Raw genomic sequence first — 9306 nt, forward strand, 5'->3', positions numbered from 1 at the left:
CCCACAGCACATGGGTGCCAGCCTGTCCCATGCCATGTGCGGAGTGGAACCAGCACTGCTGCACCAGGCTCCTGTGCTGAGGCCGGTGGCTGGGGTGGTCCAGGCACGGGATGGGGCCCATAACCATCTCCTGTGCCTCTCTTCAGGCTTATCACAGATCCTGGTAATCGCTGCAAACGTTTGTAATTGTCCGAAATACAACAGGAGGCATTTCCCAGTGTGCTGGGGCAGGAGGTGGTGTCTGCCGAGCAGGAGGCTGGTAAATGGGTCCCTTGGCCACGTTCCTGTCGCATCTCGCTGTCATGGGTTCACCTCCCACCCGTGCCGGGCAGTGCTCAGCAAACATCTGTGGGGGTTCCTACAGAAATGTGTTTCATGCACCAATTGCTCAGCAGCGCAGAGGTAAAGCGGTTCATGCTCTGCATTCCTCCAGGAGGCGAGCAGCTCTCCTGGAGACGCAGCCGTTGGGTGGGAATTGAAGCACTGCCATGCTGAGGGCAGGGCTGAGCCGTACGGGATGCACAGACGCAGCAGGAGCGATGCAAGGCCAAGACAGCCCTGCAGGGATGTGCCCCTCTGTGGCATGGGATCTGAGGTGCTGCATGCCCTTGCTGTCTGCTTCGCTGGCCCAAGGACCAGCCCATGAAGGGTTGTGCTCTCTGGGGCTTCCTGCCCTGTGTCCCCATGCACAGGGCACTCTCACTGTGCCAGCAGCTGAGCTAAACACTTTTGGCTCTATTTATTACTAAAACATTATGCAACTGGGTCGTGTTCCTGCTATTTTTTATGCATGAGCCAAGCAGCAAATTCCATTATTTAAAAAAAAACTGTTTTAGCTAGTGATGCACTAGACCACGCAAGTAAATGCCCAAAATAATTCCAGTTGACACCTTTATGAAGGCAGAGTGAAGTTTAAAGTCTACACAAGCCTTTCATTTGTAATCTCACATCCCTCCTAACTGTCTGCTGGGAGCTGCGCTTTCATCCCGCTCTTTAATCCCCCTCGCTGGCTGCTCCGGGGGGGTGCATCCCCCCACCTCAGCACAGCCCTGGATGTCTGGAAGAGCCTGGGCTCTGCTCCAGCACCAGCTCAGCTCCCAGGGCAGGATTTAGCCTGGAGACCCCCTGATAGCCACTACAACAGCACCTGCCACCTCCAAGCATCTGCAAAGAGCACATGGAGCAGCGACCTGGCTGGGGAGGGCTTCAGGGGCAAAACCATGTGGAGAAACAGGGAGAGGCTGAGCTCCAGAGGGAGCCTGGGGAGCTCCGGAGGTTTCCTCAGCCCCCGGGGCACTGGAGGCACCATGGCTTGCTCTGAGAGGCCGTGGTTAATCACACCAACCTGATTATTCCCAGCTAATATTCCCACCCTTCAGCCTGACCTTGCTGCTTTAATGAACAGGACACTGAGATTTTTCTTACCATAAAAGAATTTGGTTGACCCCAGAAGTAGAGGATGACAAACAAACCGTGATATAAATAACCTGGCCCTTGGAAAAAAGCATGAAAGGTAACCTAGCAATTAGCCCTTTCTTCACCAATAAATTGCCGCACTGTGGCACCTGACCCTGGGCTGACATTTCTATGTACCATTTGCCACTGTTCATGTATTAAATGGCTTCCAGTCACCCTAAATTTGGAGATTTTAATCTCCTATATTAAAAGTCAGTGATTCTTAGTAATTCAGTGATTTTATTTTTATTGGCTTTGTAAATCAGAGTTTCCCACATCAGTGGCCGTGGTCAGGGAGAGAAGCGCTTGTCTGTGAAATTGGGTTGACACAGGCCATTGACCACGGTGATGACAGGTGACGTGCGGGGCCGGCTGGACCTGCCGTTCACACCAGCACGTTATAACATAGCAATAAGGAAGTTTCATCACTGCAAAACGGCCGAAGCTTTGGCATTCCTGGATGAAAGGGGAGGGTGGGGAAGGGTCCCCCTCGCTCCGCCACGCTGGTGCTGAGCCCCTGGGATGGAGACAGAACCCTTCAGGGACATGGCCCCAGGTGCAGGATGGGCTGAATGATGAACAACACCCTGTGTGTGCCCACTGCCCTGTGCCCGCTGCCCTGTGCCCGCTGCCCTGTGCCCGCTGCCTGCTGCTCCTGCTGCAGCACCCCCCGGCCACCAGGAATGTCCTGACCTGGAAGAAGAGGAACTCCCAGACAGTGACATGCGCTGGTTTTAAGAGCTATTGCGATTATTTAACTGGCTTCAGGCTAAACATTGATTCCTGCGGAGCTGTGGGCACCCTGGGGAACACAACCTGGAATTAATACGTTTGCCAACCCACGCTGGTGCTGCCTGTGAACCAGCGTCAGCACTGGCTGGCAGCGTGCATGGGCTCGGTGAGCAGCACCTGAGCTGCACCGAGCCCCTGTGAGGGCAGCGCCCCAGTCCCTGCAGAGGGGACAGAGGGTCTGGGGGCACCACGGGACCAGCAGGTACAAGCCTGGCATAAGCAGTGGCTGCGCGGCCACTGGCACCGAGGCACGGCTCCACTGGCACCGTGCTTCCCGGCAGCACCCCTTGTAAATGTGGGGCTGAGCAGTGGCTGGAGAGGTGGAGGAGAGCTGTGATTAACAGAGTGTGCGGAGGGCATGGCAGCCGCCCTGGCCAGCTTTGCCAGGAGCAGACAGTGAGGGCTGTCAGTGACTGAGATTTACACACTGGGCTGGTGATAAGTGTTCAATCTCCTCATGCTTTTGGGATGTGCTATGGAAGGTGCTCTGTGGATCAGGACGGATGGGGCTGGGAGCTGGGAGCAGCTCGGGTTGGGTTGGGAGGAGCAGCACTGGGATAAGGGTCTGGCCCTGGGGACCTGAAGCTGGGAAGGGGCCACAGTCCCAGCTCCAGGGCAGCCTTGTGGGTTCTGCTGCAGGCTCATGGATGCTGCTCTCAGGTATGGATGTGCAGCATGAGCCCTGCATGGCCTGGGGCACCCAGAGATGGTCCCTGTATATATAAGGTTCCACACAGCAGTGAGACAGTTCGTTATTTAACAGCCCTTCCTAAGAAGGGGCATGATGGTCCCTGTGCCACCTCGTTCTGCAGATCTAGGCACAAGCCTTGTCTGAAGCACTTACTTGTCACTGTGGAAGTTCTTGGTGATGCTGCAGGGTCTGCACTGTGCAGAGTACCTTGTCGCTGCTGGGGGTGCATATCCGCAGGTATTTGGGAGTAGAAATTCCCTGGTAGAGCTGAATAATGTCATCAGCTGTTGAACACGTGTCAGATGACCTTTCCTGCACTCTCCACGAAATCCCATTAATCAGAGAGCAGAGCAGAGCTAAGAAGTCTTTAACAAAATTATTGTACTCTCTGGGCTTCCCATTCATCACACAGCAGCTCAGCAGCCTCTGTGGGTGTTAGAGGATCCCCCAGCCTTTGCTTTGGAATACCCTTCCCCTGTCTGCTCCTGTCCTCCAGCTCAGCAGGCTTGAGGCTCCTTTCCCTGTTAGAACCTTGCAAATTCCCACTCATGGGGTTGCAGGTTGCTCATCCTTAGCGGGCACCTTATGGTACCTTCCCAAATCCCTGCCAGAGTGGCAAGAGCCGTGGGGGCTGTAAGCCACCCAGCCAGGAGGGAGCAGAGGGGATTGGTGAACCCCTCCCTGCTGCAAGTGCCTGCACGTGAGCACACGCGTGTGCAAGGACGTTCCCCCAGCTCCGGTGTGGCTGTCCCAGCCCATGGGGTGATGCTGTGTGTGGGGCCAAGGTGCTGGGGCTGCAATGCCGGCGGACCCCCTGGCCTCACCAGTGGCTGCAGGGCTCCAGCTAAAGCACTTTGCAGGTCCCTGGTGAGCTGGTGGCTTGCGACAGGGAATGCTGAGCTCCCCATTGTGTGTGGTTGAAGCTGACTTGGGTCTGTGATCCAGAGCCCCCTCTGAATATTCACTTTAACCCACTGTCCTCTGGGGAAGGGGCTTGTCAAAGTTGGTGGTTTTGCTGTAAGATGAAGGGAAAAATATGTAAACAAGAGGTTGAGAGAGATGGAGCATATTTACAGCAGTGATCGGCTGCCTGGCAGGGAAATTCCCAGGAAGGCTTTCACCTGGTGCACTCTTGCCAAGTGGCTGTTAACCCTGGGGTCTGTAAGGACCTGTGAGCCTCCTGCGCTCCTTACAGGGGGACGTGAGGCTGAATCAGCCCTTTTCCCTGGGAAACATGAGTGCTGCTGGCTGGGGCTGGCGGTGGAACACCAGCGGTTCATGGCACGCAGGCACGCTGCTCCCCCGGCACTGGTGTGAGCATCCTGAGCTGCAGCCCCTGCACACGCCCATTTAACACCCAGCAACCTGTGACAGCACCAAATCCCTCAGATGTGCTGCACAGATCCAGAGCCTTTGATTTGAGGAGTCTGAGCTTGTCCTGGTGTTTCTCATGAGGATGACAGCGATGCAGCAGGATCGGGGTTGCTGGCTGATGCTGTGTTCCCAAACTAACAAGAAAAGATCAGTCGAGGTAACTCTTTGTCTTTTCAAAGCTTTGCAATCAACAAATGCAGACAGGAATACTTCTGGCCAGAGCCTGCCTATTGCTCATGCAGGAAGCACAGGGGCTGCTCTGCCAGTGCCTGGTGACGGGTGATGGGTGATGGGTGACGAGCAAGCAGGGTGGCAGCTCCCATCCCATCTCCACCACCCTTCCGGTGCAAAGATCTTCCCTGGTTGCTGGTAACCACAAATCAGGACAAGGTCACATTTTCAGGTATCTTGTGGATGGGCAGTTGGGAACAAAGTGAGTTCAGAGGCGCAGAAGGATCCCACTGGAACATTTCACTGTGAAAATGACAGTGTCTCATAGAGGAGACAACACTGCAGGAACGCTGGAACAAAAAGGGGGAGAGTTGTAATGAGAGGTGGCATTTGCACTTCACATCATCTCTGGTTTTCCTGCTGAGGGTTTCATCAGGGTTGACACTTTCCTTCAGAACACCTCAGTGTCAGCGAGCCAGGGCTGGTGGTGGGGCATGTTTGGCCAAGAGGGTCTCGACCAGCTCCAGTGGCATCCCTGGCTGACCCCGCTGGTGTGCTTTGCTCCCACCCAGCCCAGCCTGGCAGCTCCCGTCCCCCTGGTCTGGGGTGCTGAGCCCTGGGGAGGAGGCTGCACTCCCAGTTTGCCCAGCTCCGGTCTCGTGCTCTCAGTTTGGTTAACATGGGGACCACAGCCCATGGTGGGACACGACTCCAGCAGCCCCCAGCCTCCCTGCCCTTGCTGGCCAGAGCAGAGCTCCTTTCCAGGCAGGTGTCTATGCCAGCAGCTCCTCTGGCTGGGACTGTGGGATCCCAGAGCTGCTCATTACCAGCTCCAGCCTGGCGCTGCCTTTTAATCCACCCAACATCTCCAAGAATTAATTTTCAGCTGTAGAGCAGTGTTCAGCAATATCCCTCAGCATCTCCCTCTTCAGTGAGTCCCAGCTTGCATGCTCTGTGCTTAATTAGTGAGTTAAATACTCCAGAGTTCAGACTGGCTTGTTGTAACTCAAGTCCTCTCCTGCTGTGGCGTCCCTGCAGACATCCTGAGCAGAGGGGATGGCGCTGGGCCCGTGCAGGGCTGAGCTGAACGCCTGGGAGCTGATGGTAGGATGGATGCCCCTCAACCAGTCTGCCCGGTATGGCTGTGCTACTGGCCACGGGCTCTGCCAGCACAGGAGGCATCTCACACACTGAATTTCATAGAAGAGTTTGGGTTGAAGGGACCTTAAAGCTCATCCAGTTCCAAGCCCCTGCCATGGGCAGGGACACGTTCCACTGGACCAGGTTGCACAATGAATTTTGGACACTAGGGGGTCAGGAGCAGGGAGCAGCCTTTCTAGGGATGACTTTTCCCTCTCTCAGAGAGTGGTAAAGATGGACTGAGGGGTCTCGCATCCCCCCTCCCACCCCATACCTGTCTCTGGTCCCGGAGCACAGGGCAGGAGGACCAGCCGCGGTGGCACCGGGGCAGTCACCATTCACAGGGTTCATAGCATGAAGGTGGTTGCAGTGACAAGTCCTTGCACCCGGGGCTGGGCTCCATGGCCAGGATGACCCATGCTGTGGAGCTGCTCAGCCCTCGGTGGCCTTGGTGGCAGTGGGAGAGCCATGGCCCCACAGGATGGAGCGGGCCACCAAGGGGAGATGGGGCTCCATATGCTGGCTCCATACGGTGGCTCTGCACACTGTATTTGCCAAGGCAAGTCAGTGGAGGAGCAGAAAGCGAAGGACCAATAACTCGCAGGACCCATGGAGTGAAACACCAATGACTCAAATCCAGCACTTCTAAAAGCCATCTATCAGAGCAGAGCAGTCTGAACTCTGGCCCCTGTGAAGGCCACTTATTCATGAGTAATCACTAGGTATAAGCACAGCGCGTTAATAATGCACATATTGATTGGCTCCAATGCTGCACCACATATGTGCTCAAATCAATGACCCTGCTTAAGTACACGTACCACAGAACTTCCAAGCAACAGCACCCTGCACTTCAGCACAGCACCAGGCTGTCACCTCCTGGCAGTGCTCCCATCACACTGAGCCCTGGCTGAGAACCCCCCTCTGCCAGCACCAGCCTCTCACAGCCCCTATGTGAGCCTCTGAGCCTGTCCAGGGGAAAGGAGATCACAGGCATGAGCCTGGGGACATGGGAACGACAGAGCGGGGTGTGGGAATGTGCCTGCAGGTGCCAAGTGCATGGCAAGTTCCAATACGGATGCAAAGGGCTGTGCCGTCAGGGTGAGATCAGCTCCACGGACCACGTACTTCACCAGTTTATTCCAGGGCCATTAAACGCTGCTTTACATATTTATTGAATTGGAGACAGTTTCCTCCTATGGAAGTGTGTGGGCAATCACTCTGCCTGACAAGCAGCAGGGCCAGGAGCGGCGTCCGATGCACAGCACTTGGATTTGCCATGTTATCCTGTGATGCCACTGCTCAAGGTGCTCAGCAACAGCCAGGAGGCAGAGGCTGAGGGGAAGATTTAGGAGAACACCAGCGTGATGATCCCGGCGCCGGGGTGCTGTGTTCTGCATGCCCAGCGTGGCATCTCTGATTGATGAGTCCTGCACTCCAATCTGCTCAGAGTTAGGCAATGGCAATCATTTTTTTCCAAGCCTTGTCATATATAAAAGCAATTGAGTCAGCAGGCACCAGTTGTCTGGCACAAGCAGAGATTGTATTTTCACAGGGTTTTGCAGAAGGTCTATAAAAGTTCGTTCTTTCTTTAAAGAATAAATACAGAAATGTCAACACCCGCTGAAAAAAAAACCAGAAAAAATTAAACTTGCAAATTGAAACATTATGTCTGCAAAAGATGTGCTTAAAGAACCTTTTATCACTCACATCAAATGACAAGGGTTTCGTGTATCAACTGTGTTTCAGGCCAATGCCTTTGGAAAACAGGGAATTTCCCTGGTAGTTCTGGTCCCAGGTTGTGGAAACGCTGCTGTGGCTGTGTGCTTCCTCCCGGGGAGGAGAGCAGAGGCCAGTGACGCTGGGGGGCTGCAAAGCCACTGGTGCCCCCAGTTTGGTGGCAATGGCCAACACGGTGGGGACAGCCAGCCGGAGGCAGAGCTGGGGTTGGCACTGTGGTGGGCACTACATCACTATGGATCCATAGGGAATACCCTTAGCTCCTCATGGAGGGACCAGCTGTGATTCCCACTGGGGATTGGAGCAAGAGCCAAGGGGGCGAGTGTTGCTGCTTGGCTTGCACTGTGCCCAGCATCAGCCATCAGCACCCATCAGCACCCATCAGCACCCAGCATCACCCAGTGGCTCTCAGCAGCACCCATTAGCACCCAGCTCCTGCTGCAGAGGGGCTGTGCCGTGCCAGTCCCACAGTGCCGCGCTGCCGATGTCGGTTCATTACCGCTGGTTGCTCAGCGGCTGTTGGAGCTGTGGAAACGCTGACATGAATCTGCAGCTATGGATGTGTTTGTGACCCCGCGGGATTGCTGCTCGTTCCCTGCTCGGGAAGGAGCTGCTGTAGTCAGAGCAAATCTTTTTATAATGATCTTTCATTGTAGAGGCAGCGTATTAATTATTAGAGGCTATTAAAGAAAGCTTTAGCCCTCTGACCCCTGGAGATGCTCACAGGCATTTCAAGTGTCTCCTGCAGATCTATCAGGGCCATGGACTGTTCATCAGGGCTCCCCTTGGGAGCAGGCTCTGCTCAGCATCCATTGGGATCACCTGTCTCCCCTGCCTCACTGCAGCAAAACCTACCTGGGGGTAGAGACCACCGAGCCCAGGGTCCCTCCCTGCCCACCCGGCCAGAGGAGGAGGTGATGGGCACTGTGGGGCTGAGCGCTGTGTGCACCCTGGCACTAGCAGCCCGCAGATATGGGTTCGGTGCTGCCAGGCACTGTTGGTGTGGGTTTGGTGCTGCTGGAGCACCACTGGTGTTGGAGCACAGCCGCAGCCCCGCACACCTCCCACCTGGACACACTCATCCTGTGCTTGAGATGCATGTTAAAAATTTGTCTTCGGCTTCATTAAGCTGGAATTTATTGCAGAAGAGAGAATTCCTGTGTTTTAAAAAACCTATAGGTGGAACACAAGCAAATTGCTACCTTTTACTAGCCATATAAACTGGAAAAACCTTTGAGATACATCTACATTACACTAAACTGCATCCATAATTCATACGTAAAGGAGAAATTTTTAGCTCCCTCGGAGGTTTGCTGGTATCTATTATTGATGGGACCATGTTAGGCAACAATAGGCTCCCTCTTATTCACACGCCATTTACTGGTTGAGTCAGGCTGCAGCACCTCCGCTCAGCAGCGTGAGCTCTCAATTAGGTTTTTGCAAGGATTTGGAAGGGATTTACTTAAGAAGCTGAAGTGATGTGGACTGAGCAAGTTGGGAGAGTATTTCTAGAGGGATTCCCTCTCCCGTGGTTAATCAATAGATCAGGAATGTGAAAGACACTCGGAACAATTAGTTTCTATTCAGATCTCTGAGAGCAGCATTTGCTCAGCAAAACTCTGTGGATACCAGCGCCTTCTGAACTGGGAATGCCATAATCCATTAATCACAGTGACCAGGGGCGGGTGGCTCAGGGCAGAATCACCAGTGTTTAACTGTGCCTGGCGCAGGCGGGTCCCAGCTCCCTGCCGGGCAGGGAATTACCGCTGCATTGCGCTGCTTCCAGACCTCTCAGAGCCAGTGGGATGAAGCCCAAATGCTGCGGGCAGGAATTGTCCCCTCTGTTCTGGGTTTCAGGATGACAGGACTGGGGCTGGATGCTGGCATCACCCTCCTGGGAGGTCCTCAGGTGCGTATCCAGACCCAGGCCTGCTGGGGAGCCCAGA

The sequence above is a fragment of the Strigops habroptila genome, chromosome 4 (assembly GCF_004027225.2).
Source record: "Strigops habroptila isolate Jane chromosome 4, bStrHab1.2.pri, whole genome shotgun sequence".
NCBI lineage: Eukaryota > Metazoa > Chordata > Aves > Psittaciformes > Psittacidae > Strigops > Strigops habroptila.